Source organism: Myiozetetes cayanensis, unplaced genomic scaffold (genome assembly GCF_022539395.1).
Source record: "Myiozetetes cayanensis isolate MyiCay16 unplaced genomic scaffold, myiCay2020 scf16, whole genome shotgun sequence".
Lineage (NCBI taxonomy): Eukaryota > Metazoa > Chordata > Aves > Passeriformes > Tyrannidae > Myiozetetes > Myiozetetes cayanensis.
This window is the reverse complement of record NW_026087270.1, coordinates 7,927,317-7,941,205: the sequence shown is the minus strand read 5'-3', so window position 1 is coordinate 7,941,205 and position 13,889 is coordinate 7,927,317.

Genomic DNA, 13,889 nt, shown 5'->3' with positions numbered 1-13,889 from the left:
TGCAGTTCAGCTGCTGAATTACAGATAGAGCTGCTGCAGAGCTGAAAGTCAAGCAGCACTTATGCTGTTTTCTAGGTACTTAGTAGTTCCTTTCTTTCTGAATGCTTCACAATCCAGTCCTTATATTTCTGTCTGATATCAGGAATAAACCTGAAGAAGTAAATTTGCCTAACAGAAGAAGAATATGTACTTTCAGAGAGTTTCAATTTTGGCCAGTATTTGTTTACTGGGAGGCTGCTTACCACCTGAACCTCTGAACATATCAGCTGAAACGTTCTAGGATCTCAAAGAGCAGAAAGACTGCAGATTTTCAGTAGTGAAATAGCATGGGTTTACTTTAAACTGCATCGTGCCCATGGTAGTAAGACTCTGCTCCTCAAATTTCTTTTGGATTCCTCTTAATATCTTCAGATTCACAAGTGTTTGACTAATAATATACACAATGGTCCTGTCAGTCTTAGTGCAGAGTCTGCATAGCTATAAATTGCATGACATGACAATTATCATGCAATTTGGGGGTTGTGGGAGCTGTAAACATTATAATAATCTGATTTAAATACTCAGTGCTCCAACAAATTAGGCGTGATTACAGTGAGTCGAGTTCTCCCTTGAATGCAAATGCAGTTTCATCCAATTCCAATAGCAATTCCATAAAAGTACATAGAGAGTGCATGTGGCTCAAAACGTATTTTTAAAAAGGAAAATGTTGTATATATTAATGAACACAAAATAAAACCTAGGGGGATATATAAATATACTTTGTGATGCTTATCTCAGGGATAATTGTTTAGATTTTTACATCTGGAACAGCTAGCATTTCAAAAGCTAAATATTTGATTTATACAGTTTATTTTATTTATATTAGGCATTCTCCATGTGTCTGAAATTTATTCCTTTGCTCTGGACCTGCAACACTTGCACCCCTATCTTGTACATTGAAGCTGCAGTGTTACACAGGCCTTACATGGGCCTTGTGCTAATAGGCAGGTGTTCAATGTGTGTCCCTCTCTGTGCTGCTCTGGGCTGGTGAACTGTAGAGTGTAGGAGCTCTAACTGTGGGTTGGTAACCCCCAGATCTCGTTCAAAGAAAAAGACCAAAAAACCACTCCATTTTCCAAAAGCTGCCATTGTTGCAACAAGAAAAAACGGATGGATGGGGAGAGGCAGGGAGTAAAGAGAAGCAGTGACAGTATTGATCAGTGCAAGTGTGCACACAACTGTGTGTTGTGTTTAGCTGTCTCCTTCACAGTGTGGGAGGGCGGTGGAGGGGGTGTCTTTACACAGACTGGCTTAGTTTTGCATTGGGATAGTCGGCTCAAAGCTGAGGGCATATGAAGGATAAAATTTCCACTTGAGTTTCAAAGATAAAAGTGCCTGTGGGTAGCTAGAAGTGCCTGTCTAGAGATGAGGTAGAAGCACAGATGGAGTGTTTTAAACATCCAGATTCCACTCACTCAGCTTTTTTTGTTGTTGTAGCATTGGAATTCTACAGATAAATACAGAGGACATCCCAAAGCAGTGATGAACCACGGGTTGTTTGCAAAGTGCCAGGGAGAGCTCTGTTCTGTGGCTGACAGTTGAACCCCTGGAGCGCAGAGTCATCCTGATAGAGAAGGGACATCACAGTGAACACTATAAAGGTAAAACTCAGAGAGAGGGGAAAGCCACAGACAGTACAGAGCTGTCAATCAGAGTAGAACCTAAGATACCCATTTCCTTCCCACATGTTACTTTCCCCATCTCCTTTAAAATATGCTAGCTGTGATGGAGTGCAGCTATGTATTCCCCTCTGCCATCTGCATCTGAAACAGCTGGATGTGTAGGTCACTGTGCACTTCTGAGGTGACACCAATGGCATGTGCTGGATGGTCCATCATGTCCCATTTCAGAGCAGCACAGGCACCACTCCACCTCTGAGAAGTGGTGCATCGCTTGTACTGTGCCTGAGCTGGGGCACAGCACAGCATTTTGGCTGTCATGCTAACAGACCAGCAGCAACACAAGCTAAAGTGAATTAAGTATCAGCCCATTGCATATCTGCTATAAGCAGAAACATTTGCAGTGATCAGTCAGCAGTTTATTGGCTAAGATCAACAACTGAGATAAGTACAAATAAGTGGCTTTGCAGCCTTTTCTTCTAGCATGTCTTTTGCAATCAGTATGAATTATTACAGTGGGTTTCAAGAGGTACAAAGAAAGTTCAGCTAACAGGCAAATAGATATAAAAGGAAAGGATAAAGGGAAAACCAATGTTAATGGCTTTTCCTTACCAAAGACAGCTGGAGTTCATAACTGTATCACTATTAGTCTGCACAGTGTCATTCTCAGTCTGAAGACAAAAAAATCAATGTGCTGTTTTCTTTTTTTGTTGAGAAGAATGTGAGAAGTAGATTAGGATAGATGAGTTCAAATATCTGGTCTTGTGGCAAATAACATTGGGATCAGAGAAATGAAAATGATGTATGAACTCTGGACAAAAATTCCACATTTACTAGAAATCCAGTAGTGCTGTTGTTCTCTACCGGGGTGCTGTGATCTTCAGTGCTGTGCTGTCTGATCACTTTTCTTAGCATGTGGTTCCAAAAGTGAAATCTTGTGGAGAGATTACCACCACTTCAGCCAGAACACTTTCTACCATGACTGCAATTGCTTTCATTATCTAGAGTTAGTGCTAAAAGACAGAGAACCTAGTTCTAACCTAGTTCTTGCTCACAGTCAACAGCCCACCACGGCTCAAGGAGGGACTCAGCCGGTGGTGGTGCAGTAGTGCTTTTGAGTAGGATGAAAAAAACCAAATTCCCAATGATGACTTACAAAAAATGTTGGGTCTTTTTCTGCAACTAGGGACTTTTTGACCAGATTACAACACGGAAAATGGCACTGATGAAACCACCTAGCTGACCCAGCCATTTCTTGCTTCCCTTGCTGCCCAAAAGGGTTATATAGATGTTTGATATTTCCCACTGAAAAACTGACATATATGGTCTCAGAAAGCAGCATTCCAGCAGTTCCTGAAATGCAGCATTGCCAACTCTTGCAAGTTAAATGAAAACCTCACAACACTTTTTTTTAAAGCCTCAGTTCCTTGTCTCAATGATTAGGTGAAAATCTCAGTTTTCATAAAAAAGTAAACACCTCACTTTACAAAGATGGGTATAAAGAACAAACTTGCTTATATACACTTTTATAGGATGAGGAAATATCAGGCTCAGAAGAAACTGAAATATGTTATAGCTTTTAGAACACTCCTGAGTTTTTAGATTTGATCTGCATGTTTTTAATTCTTTGTTTTGCATACTGAAAAGTGTAGAAATTTAAAATTATTTTAAACAACACTACGATGAGATAGTAGTGCTTGAATCCACTTTAATATTTAAAAAATTTGGTTAACTGGAATTCCAAAAAGATAAATTGTTGGTTTATTACTTGTTAGATAAATGATGTGTTGGGAATATATCATATTCCTTTTCTGATAGTTAATTAAAAATACCTCATTGCATGCAATGTAGAAAGTGGATCTTTCAATTCATTATTAATGCACATACTTCTTCTTGTCCTAAGATAACTTATCTCCAAAGGAGGAAAGAAAGAAAAAAGGTAAACTTTCCCACATGTGAGGAAAGAGCATTATCTGTTGATAATGTAGTGAATAGCCCTAGAAGGGAAAGAAATGATATGTTCAGTTTTGGGAAGGCCTTAGAAGAAATCTTCCCATGACAGACTGTATGAGTTCTTAGGTTTCTGCGGCCTTTTCCAGAGGTTTCCTAGATCTTGGGACTGGCCGTCACTGTTTGGATGCATCTTTGGTCTTGGCTGTCAAGCTGTAGATTGCTGTCTGGTGTTGAGGCTCTGTAAATTTCCCAACCTCGTCAACTGGCAGTGGAATCAGCACTGATTTTATTGTGTGTGCTTTTTCTCTTCTATTTATGGATCAAAATTAAAAAAGAAAGAAAACAAAAAGGCTTCTAAAACAACTACTGCCACCTAGTGTCATACCAAACCCAGAAAATCCCACACAGGCAGCTCGAGCTCTTCCCACTGGAAAAATCCTTGACAGTAAATCCAGTTTTCATTGATTTCAATTGGCATTGACTTCCTCAGACGTTAATGTTACAGCTTGTATAGCAAAACCTATGTATTTTCCATCACTGTATCCAGGGCAATAGTTTTACATAGGAGATCTGAGAATCTGTGTTTGTGCATGGATGTGATGACAGGGAATTTAACTCCATTCTGCAGCTTTACGGTAATGTAGAGGTGGACATGACTTGGCAGCCTGTGACAGTGGTGTTGCAGATGAAGAAATGTCTACCTGTTCATTTAGCAGTTTCAGAAATCTGGCTCTCAGCAACATAAACTCTTTTACTGAGGTAAATACCACCATTCAAGTTAGCATATTTTAAAGCACTATAATAAGTGTTTTATACCTGATTTTCTTATGGTGGAAAGTCCTTAAACTAAAGCTTAGCACAAGGAATTTGTGATGTAGCATTCTGTTCAAAATGATACAACTCCTCATGATCCTTCATGTTGAATAAAAACTATTATGAGACAAGGCACACCAGAAAATATTAATTACACTTCTTGGTGCTCGTGGCAATGATTCTGCTTGAAATGAATTTCATCATTTATTAATATGAGGCTTGATACACTGTGTGCTGTTAAATATCCTTTCTACAAGACAAAGGCTCAGTCAGAGCAGTGTTATAACCACTCACCTCTAAAGGCTGGATGCCGAAAGCCAAGTAAGATTATCTCTGTCTGGTCTGAGGTTTTACCAGCAAAGGAATCCACAGAGATTCCTGCAAATACTTTGGGCTCAACTAATGCCTGTTCTCTGAGGTCCTCAGTGGTCTTACAAATTAAGTAATCCTCCAAATATTTCTGTATTAACTTGGTGTATGTTATAGAATACATTTTGTAGACTGTTAAAGCAAGGTGGAAAAACTGACACTGACAGCACTTCCATGTGTGTTCACAGGAACAGCACTTTGAAGCAGGTACTCTGTTGCTGTGTTAGCTGTAGTGAGGCCAAAATTTTTTCCCTGTGTTTCCTGTTCTTGGATCAGCACTCTTCTCAAATTACTGTAGAAGGATTTAGAAAATGAAAGGAAATGGGACACTAATAGTCATGACTGTGAAAAGAGTAGGAATTGTCAAGAACCTTGAGTGAACACTCCATTTGCTCCTTAGAGAACTGTGAAGTAATAGCCAACATGACACAAACACATTCTAAAGCAGCTAATGACCTCTCCATTTATGAAAAGGTGAAGTGAGTAAATTGAATGAAGTTAAGAAGGAATGTTTGAATATCATCTCCTTGCACATCTTAGTGATCATTAGCAGATCTGGGAAAGTTTAGAAGTGCAACCTGAGAATAGTCTATGAACTGCAAAGGGCATAAAAACTGGCAGAGCTCCTGATGCAGGAAAATGTTATGCAGCTGTTGAATTTTCAGGACATCAAAATTCCCTGAAGTTTAGTGTGTAGTCAGTCTTTGCTGGATTGGCACATTAGCACTGAGAAGTTAAAGGACTGTCCTCCACAAACCCTCCATTCCCAGTGCTCAGAAAAGGTGAGATACATTTTCTCTTACACAGCATCTTGGTCCATGCTCTGCATCATGTCCTGCTATTTCACTGGGATTGCTCACAAGGTTGTCATAATCTGACCCTATGTATTAGTCTTATACAGACATTAACAAAGCTTTTGCAGTTAGAAGAGACAGTTGCAGTTCAGGTTAATGCAGAATTTATCGCCTCATTGTCTTTCCAAGCCTACCAGTAGAGAAAGAGCAGTGAAGACGTATCTGTTCTGTTTTTCTTAAATATAAATAACTCAGTTTTTAAACATTTTTTTTCGTCCTGAGGGTAGACTTTGAGAGAGTCTTGAAATATTTCTGAACAAATATCTCCTTACTCTACCCTGCAAAACATCCACAAATGTTTTAACCCCCTACTGTTTTTTCTTGACATGTCTTGGCCTGGTCATATACAGAAAAAGAAGGCTTAACAAACGATCTCTGTTTCTGTGAACTACATTATAAATAATGTAATTGCAATGTTGGTCATTCAGGTTATCCTGCTCTATGAATACACCCTAGCACCACATTAGACTCAAAAAGAGAGTCTAATGCCTCTAAGCATTTTGGACAAATGTCTGCAAATCTGTGTAGGTTGATTCAAGTCTTTCAGCTACAGGTGTTACTAAGCTTTAAAAACCCCTAGAGTACACAGGTAGAGAAAATGCAGAATAAACAACCTTTCCACTTTTTTTAGCACATAGATTTTTGGCTGAAATCATACTTGCAACATTCAACTGCATTATATCTATCTGGTTAGTAGGAGCTGAAGCATCAAAGTTCTTAGAGTTATGATTTTATAGGCTCTGGACAGACTGGTAAAAATAAACATCGTCTCCTTGAAAGAACTTATAATCTATATAAACTAACACAGAGTAGAGGAAGAATGTCACACATATGACTGTTTTTGCCTCTACTTTGTGACTTTAAACATGAGCTTTGTCATAGCTACAGAGAGGCACGAGCAGAAGTCATGAATGATGACATCTCACTCTTCCAAATAGCATAGCAGGAGAGAGAACTAATGCTTCTTGGCTAGGTGGTTCACATAAGATGACTCAGAGGCATATCTCTCAAAAGGCCTGTGAAAGGAATGTGGATCTCCCCGGCCATGGATTTTTGTACGCAGAGGAACTGGGCCCTTCCCAGCCTGTGACATCATCTGTAGTCTTGACTTGGACAAGTGATCATTGCAACCTCGTAGGGGGTCTTCTGATATGGTCCCTCTCCAAGTGGTTTCCTGTGTTTGTGCTCCCTCCCTGTCCCTTGTATCTGCCTTCATGCTGGTTTATTTTTCAAATACCTGTTCAGGCCTATTTGCTTTTTTATTTTTTTTTGACTTCTTGTAGCAACTGAATGATAAATTATCACACAAAGATTGCTTCTCTCATTATTTTTATTGATTTCTATCAATTTTATAGCAGAAGTTATTCATGGCAACAGTATTCTTGATTGATTCAGCAGAAAGCTATCAAATACACTCTAATGAAAAAGCTATATAGAAAGCATGAGCCTGACATTTCATCACTTAACCTTGCATTTAACTTCTAAACATGAGTAGTCCCATAGGCCATCCACTAGAAGTGCTTGTGTTACCTGAGCTGAAAGCACTGGAGGTTAAAATACTGTACAATTTAACCAATATATTAAGGACAGAAACAGGGACAGAAGGCTACGGGAGCCTTATTCCAGAGATGTTCACAAATGTCATGTAGTTCTTAATTAGCAGAGAACAATTGTGTTCTTGGAATGAAATTAGTGATTGGCAGGGTGGATTGGAATTAGATGATCTTTAAGGTCCTTTCCAGCCCAAACCATTCTACGATTCACACACTAGCAGGGCGAAATCCAGGCCCCGTTGAAGTCAATTGGAATTTTGCCATTGATTAAGAGTGCTGGGATTTCACACATAATCTAAATACATATGCCTGGAAGAACATGGGAAGCAGACATAAATTCAGCAATGACACTGAGGGCAGACACAATGATCTCTCTGATGTTGCCTTCCAGTGAGCTGCCTGTCAGTAGTGAAACCTTGATGAAAAACATCTTTCAGAAAGTGCTTTCTATAACATTTTTTCTGTACTTGTGTAGAAGTCAATATGCTGGTAAGAAAGGAGGGTTAAAGAAAAGTGCCTTGGTCTTGCTATTGCAGTAATAGTGATTCATGACAATGTAGTAGAATTTAAAACTGAAATACTTGAGCTTAGCTGGAGGATAATGAGCTCTGTGGAGGCTCTTTTGCATTTCATAATTGGTGCTGAAAATTATGGAAAAAGACATTTTGGCTAAATCACTGTCTGTATTAAAACTGTACACTGGGATTAGTTACTTCTACCTTTCTAAATTAAATGAAGTAAGGATAGGGGGACTAATGTAATTACCAAAGGGGGGGAAAACTGGCTTCATATTGTCTTGAAATCTTCTCCCAGTCCCATAGATATTTGGGTGAAAATTGTTGTCTCTAAAGGCAGATTTTTCAGAGCTCAGAAGTTGACATCACATTTCTGTTTACAGGTAAACTGTGTGAAACACAAAGATGAGAAATGTCTTTTATTTTGATATGCACAAATATCTTCTAATATCTCATAAGAAATAATAATAATAATAGTGAAAGTAGATGTCTGATTCTGGAGGATTAACAAAAAAATCTATTCATGTAAGTTTTAGATTTTATAGGCTTGTGTTGACTTACCCTCCTCTCAGTAATAGAACACTCTGCTTTTTTAATTAAACTATTAATTGGTGTTTCAGGCTGGCAATGTGTTGTTGCTCCAGTGGCTCACCTGCATCTGATCAAATGTTTCCTCCATTCAATGAGAGAAAAGCTGCAAACAATTTAATCACTGACTTTGTCAATACGCAGCAGTTGAGGGTTTGGCCTGATAACAGGTCAACATCCTTATTTTCACATTTGCTGTATTTACCCTTAGAAGGAACTGCTTTTTTTGAAGTCTCTGTGAGATTCTTTGTCAGCAAAGGAAAATGGTGAGTGCCCTTTCTAATGGAAAGATTATTTTGGTTTTATGGTACAAAGCAGCTTGCTTTGTTGCATCACCTACAAATGTATTCACTTGGAACCTGGGAAAAGGACAGGTCAATGAAAAAATAATGCAAGTGCATTTCAGATCATCTCTCTTTCTGCTTTTCAAAGACAAGCCTATTGTACAAGTTTTCAGTATCAATCCTTCTCTTTTTAATATTTCACTAGCATATTTTGTTCCTGAACTGCTTTTCCACACTACCATGAGGTGCCAAGCTATGCCAGGTTTGGGAATTGCCATGCATACCTTCTAGTATGACAATAAATAGGTTTACCAGGTCAGCTCCAACTTCTAATGCTTCTGGAAATGTGAGTGTTCTGCTTCTTTGAGGAATGCAGAAGGCTTGCTTACAAGAGCACATTTTTAAGCCCACAAGTCTGAGTGGGTTTGAAATGTGTGCAGCCGACCTCTCTTGGTCCTTATGAAAACATGCATCTGGCAACACTGGAATTCCTGCTTTAAAATAATCCTGCTCTTTGGGGGTTGTTGACTTAATGATACTGTGGACCCTTTTTTTTCCTCTCCTACTGTGCTTGATTTTTTTTTCCTTTTTTTTTCCACCATGACAGCCAGTGACAAATATTGTATCACACCCCTGTTTTACTTCTTGTTTCCTTTTTAGATAATTCTGAATGCTTAAGTTTAAGGTATCTCATACAGTTCAGCAATCAACCTATTTTTAATGAGGCATTTTAGTTTTAGCACCTTCCTCCTTACTAACAGAGCATCCAATCACTAAGAATTTTCTATATCATAACCTTTGTCTTCTACAGCCACTTATTTAGTGCAAAGTAAATGCAAATTATTTTTATATATTTTGTATCATTGAAGATGTCCTTCTACTACCTAGAAAAATATTCTGCTTCACCTGTAACTTATTAAGTTTCTCGCTTAGCTTCTGGTGTGTTCATTTTTCATGGTTCAAAAAATCCTGTCGTTTTGCTTGCAAGCTTGAAGCATTATCCCATTATCACTAGGGATCAATATGTAATTTTACCTCCAAAAGTACTTTTCAGAGGTCTGTTTTTCCCATGGCTACTCCTGCGGTATGCTCTTAATTATAGTCATGACTAATTCTAACAAGTTGGACAATATTAATTCCGTATTGCTATGAAATGTCTTTCCCAACTGATTTAGAAAATTGGGGCATTTTAACTATAGCTGTTTAGATGAATCGTTTAAAGATCTGGCACACAGCTGCAGCTGTACAAAATTACAGTCTCAGGTTTAAGTGTTAGTACACGTTGCTGGAGATATCTTGGAATAGCCATGTAAAAACCATGCAGGCACTCTAATTCACTTTTAAAATACCAAGCTTGTATGAACTGATTCTTTCTTTAGTCCTTGGCAATTTGTTCTTTACTTGAATTTCTAGCAAAAGCTGAAGAACTTTTTGAATCTGCCTGCTGTTTGGCATGCCTGAAGCTGAAGCTCTGGACTGGGCCAGAAATTTGGATTTTAAAGCTGCAAATGCTGAGGCTGGATCTAGGTCTTAAACATATCAAAATCTCTGCATTGCTGGATTTGAAAGCCTGGTTTACCTTTGGTTACTCCTCAGAGTCATGCTTTTAGATATAAATTGTACTACATATGATCATGTTTCTGGTGATTTTCAGGAGGGAGGCAAACAATACCTTTTCCTATTCAGCAGCTTGAAGTAAAGCAATCCTTAGTGCTTTTTCAGTTAGGAAGAGGTAGCTGTGACTGAGACACGTGTAACTGCCATTTCATTGCCCTTCTTGATAAGCTCTTCCTTGTAATAGAGTGGAAGGTCACTTGGTTGTCTTTTGCAAGGACCTCCTTCACTCCATAGGCATAGGTCACAGGGTGTCATCTCACTCATCTTTTTCCAGCACTGTAAAACATAATTATCTCAACCATACATTTAGTCTTGGCTGTCTAACAGTCCACCTAAGGGTACTGCAGTCACACATCCCACACCAGCATTGCTTTCCCAAAAGCTGGTGAGAGAGTTCATCTCCTGAAAACAGGCTTTGACTGAATTTCTGGGTACCTTACAAGTCATAGCTGTAGCTATAGCACAGAGCATCCCAACTAGCAGGAGCTGGCAAACATTTTACAAGCCTGCAGAATGAATTAACTGGGAGGGGGGGGTAAGGGGAGTTGTCACTCAGCTTTTTATCTCTGCGTGTATTTTTTATTACTTGATTTACTCTGTTCATCTTTTGCTTATAATGTGTAGTGGCATAACCAAGCCAGCTTTTTCTATCTTTAAACCCTTTAGGAAGAAAGTATGAAGATATGATTGTTACAATAGATTTTTCAGGTTCCTTTTTTATGGGTGTAAGAAGAATTCTTTGTGACAGCAGATTTAGGGAAGCAGAAAGAGGCAGGAAAAAGGATAAATGCTGATGAGATGATACCTAGTTACTGAAAATAAAAAACTGGGCTTGGGGAGGGGAGAGAGAAGCCATGTTCTGGACAAACCTCTAATATTGATCTGTAAAGCAGAAAACCTAAATTAATCCTGTGTTTGGGCTTAGATTTTTGACTAATAAAAACTAAATGCACTATTTTATGTTTTCTCCTTTCCATATATGACAAGCTGAAGCTAAAGTATTCCTTCTTATGCCTTTAAATAATTCAGGCTTGTCTCTGAGGGGAATATGGGTAGATGTGCAAATGGTCCCTCTGCTTGCCATGTTCTCCAGAGCTCTGTGAGATGACATGGTTGCAGTGCACAGGACTCTGCCATCCTGCCAAAAGCATGAGCTGTTTATCTGTAGCTCATGAGAATTTAAAGCAGGGGCTGCTGTGGCTCCTGCACTGAGAGCATGGGAGGCCCTGCCCTCCCTGGACTGGCCACAGAGCAGGACACCCAGGCAGCAGGTTCAGGTGTAGCTGTGATGCACAGAGGCTCGTCCTGGCCTCTCTGTGTGCCACTGAATCGTTCACCATGTGGCATTTAATGCCTTTGATCAGCTACATCCCCTGCACCCCGAGGTTTTTATGACATTTTCATGTCTACCGCCCTCTTTGCTCCGTGCCCCATTTTTCATGAAAGCAAATCCCTCCCCTCCCTCTCTTGATCCTTTTTTTACAAAACATTCATTTTTATATAATTTGCTTCTTATATTTTCTTTGCAGTACCTGCGGCAGCTGCTTTGCAGGTCCCCTGCTGTGCAAATCGCCCTTCACAGAGGAAGATCTTCCTGTCAGTGACTGACAAGAGGTGCCAGGAGCAGGCTACAAGACTTTTGAAACCTGTGAGTCGGCAAATCAGCAGGTACCCGTGTGCAGTTCTGGATACGCCCCCAGCATTAGTTCCTAACTTGTATCAAAGACTTTTTAGGATGATATGGCCCACAGGCAGAGTTTCAGGTTAAAAGGAACACAGTGTCTGGCTGCATCTATCATCTAGATTTTTTTGTTTTAAATATAATGACACCAGTGGTTTGTTCTCGGGGAGGTTTTTGATTTGTGTTCTGTTGTTGGTTTTATTGTTTGTTGTGGGTTTTTTATTTTTATTTTATAGAAACTACGTTTACAGCAGACTAAACTAGGAGAAAGCTCCTGTTTTTCTTCTCCAAAGAAATAAAGATGCCTTTCATATTTCCTGAGACTGACAATGTTGAAGAGGCTAAAATAGATGAAAAACTGAAGGGAAAGAAGAAAAGAGCTGCTGTGACTATCATTTTTGGTAGGGAAAGATACAGGATTTTTAGGTGGGACTCAGAAAGCCCTGGACAGTTCTCTCTCCTTGATGTACAGTTGAAGGCAAAGGGTCTGGAGGGGTTTGGAAACTTGGTTTAGTTACTGAACCATCTTAAAGAGGTTTTACAATCAGTCCTAAGTGAAAGCACTTTGCACAAGAAGGTGTAGCTTTCAGGCAAAACGACACTTGAATCAAACGCAGAATAAATAGCCTGAATAAAGGACACAGAATTTGGTCCACTGTGATCATTTGATCTGAGTGGCTTAAGGCTTTGCATGCTTCATACTTGCAAACCAGCTGTGAAATGCAGGAAATACAAGTAGCCGTGGTCTGACATTTTCCCATCTGTTCCTAATATTTAATAATTTGCTCTCTTCTCTGAGCATATTAAGTTTATTTATAAATTTTAAAAATATGGGGGGGTTTTATATAATGAGCTTAAAGCTATAATGGCCTTTTTGCTCCAAAGTGCTCAAAGCACCCTCCTTTGCCAGATGGAGAGTATTAATTTTTCTGGAGGAATTTGTGCATAAGGTACAGATGGACAAGAGAGAGTTTTAGCACATGAGGCTTTTGCATTGCTGTTCTGTCTGTGGTTCTGTTCTCTAGAGCTTCTGTGCAGTAAGTGTTTTGAAAGGCCTAAATTCTTTTTTTTTTCTTGCTCTGAGGATGATGGAAAGTGAGAAGTAAACTCTAGTTCTCACAGCTGAGACCAGTGCTTTATCAACTGGAAAGAAAAGTCTTCCATTTGGAAAGCTTGCTAAGAATCATCCTCAGCATCAGCATGAATTTTGCTGTTGAGCTGAACCACACCAAATGGAGCTAAACTGTTCTTCAGTTAAGAACAGCTTTTAAAACATTTTAGGGAAGTCTTGCTTTCACATGAGATTATAAATAATGTGGATAGGAAAAACATACTGGATCTAAATGTCCATGCACACAAAAAGTGGCAGATTGCAATCTCCCAGATTTATGCTGATAGTTCCCCATTTTAGCTAATGCTGTGTCCATGCCCATTCTGTGAGTGGGAGGTGGCAGCTTCAGACTGCATGCCCCAGAATGCTACACTGACAAGAAATGCTGACCTAAATACCTTTCTGGCCTCTGTGCTCCATAACGCTGTTTTCTACAGCACACTCTCAAGTATTTTTATCCTGTAGTGATTATCATTTTGAGGGTGTCTCAAACTGAAAATTTAAATATCTGAAACCACAATATACCACAAGCTGCCTCCTGCACCTGCTTATATTTATGTATCAGTCCAGTGAAGTGAATGAAAATGCTTACATGAAGATTCAATCTGTTTAGGCTTCTGTAAATTTTGTGATTATTAAATAAAGAATATTATAGTTCATCTATATGGAAAACATTAAATAATTAAGAAGGGGGTGATGGACTTATCTTGCAATAGCTGTCAAAACAAATTTTCATTAAATAGCAGTGTTTCCAGGAATGGCACACACATCAGTGTGGAGCCTGGCATTAGGCAGTATTTCTCACTGTAACATCACTGCTATGACACTGTTGATGGCAGAAAGCCAACCAAGGGCATCTGTCCTTCCAGGTGACTGGGATCACAAAGTAGAAT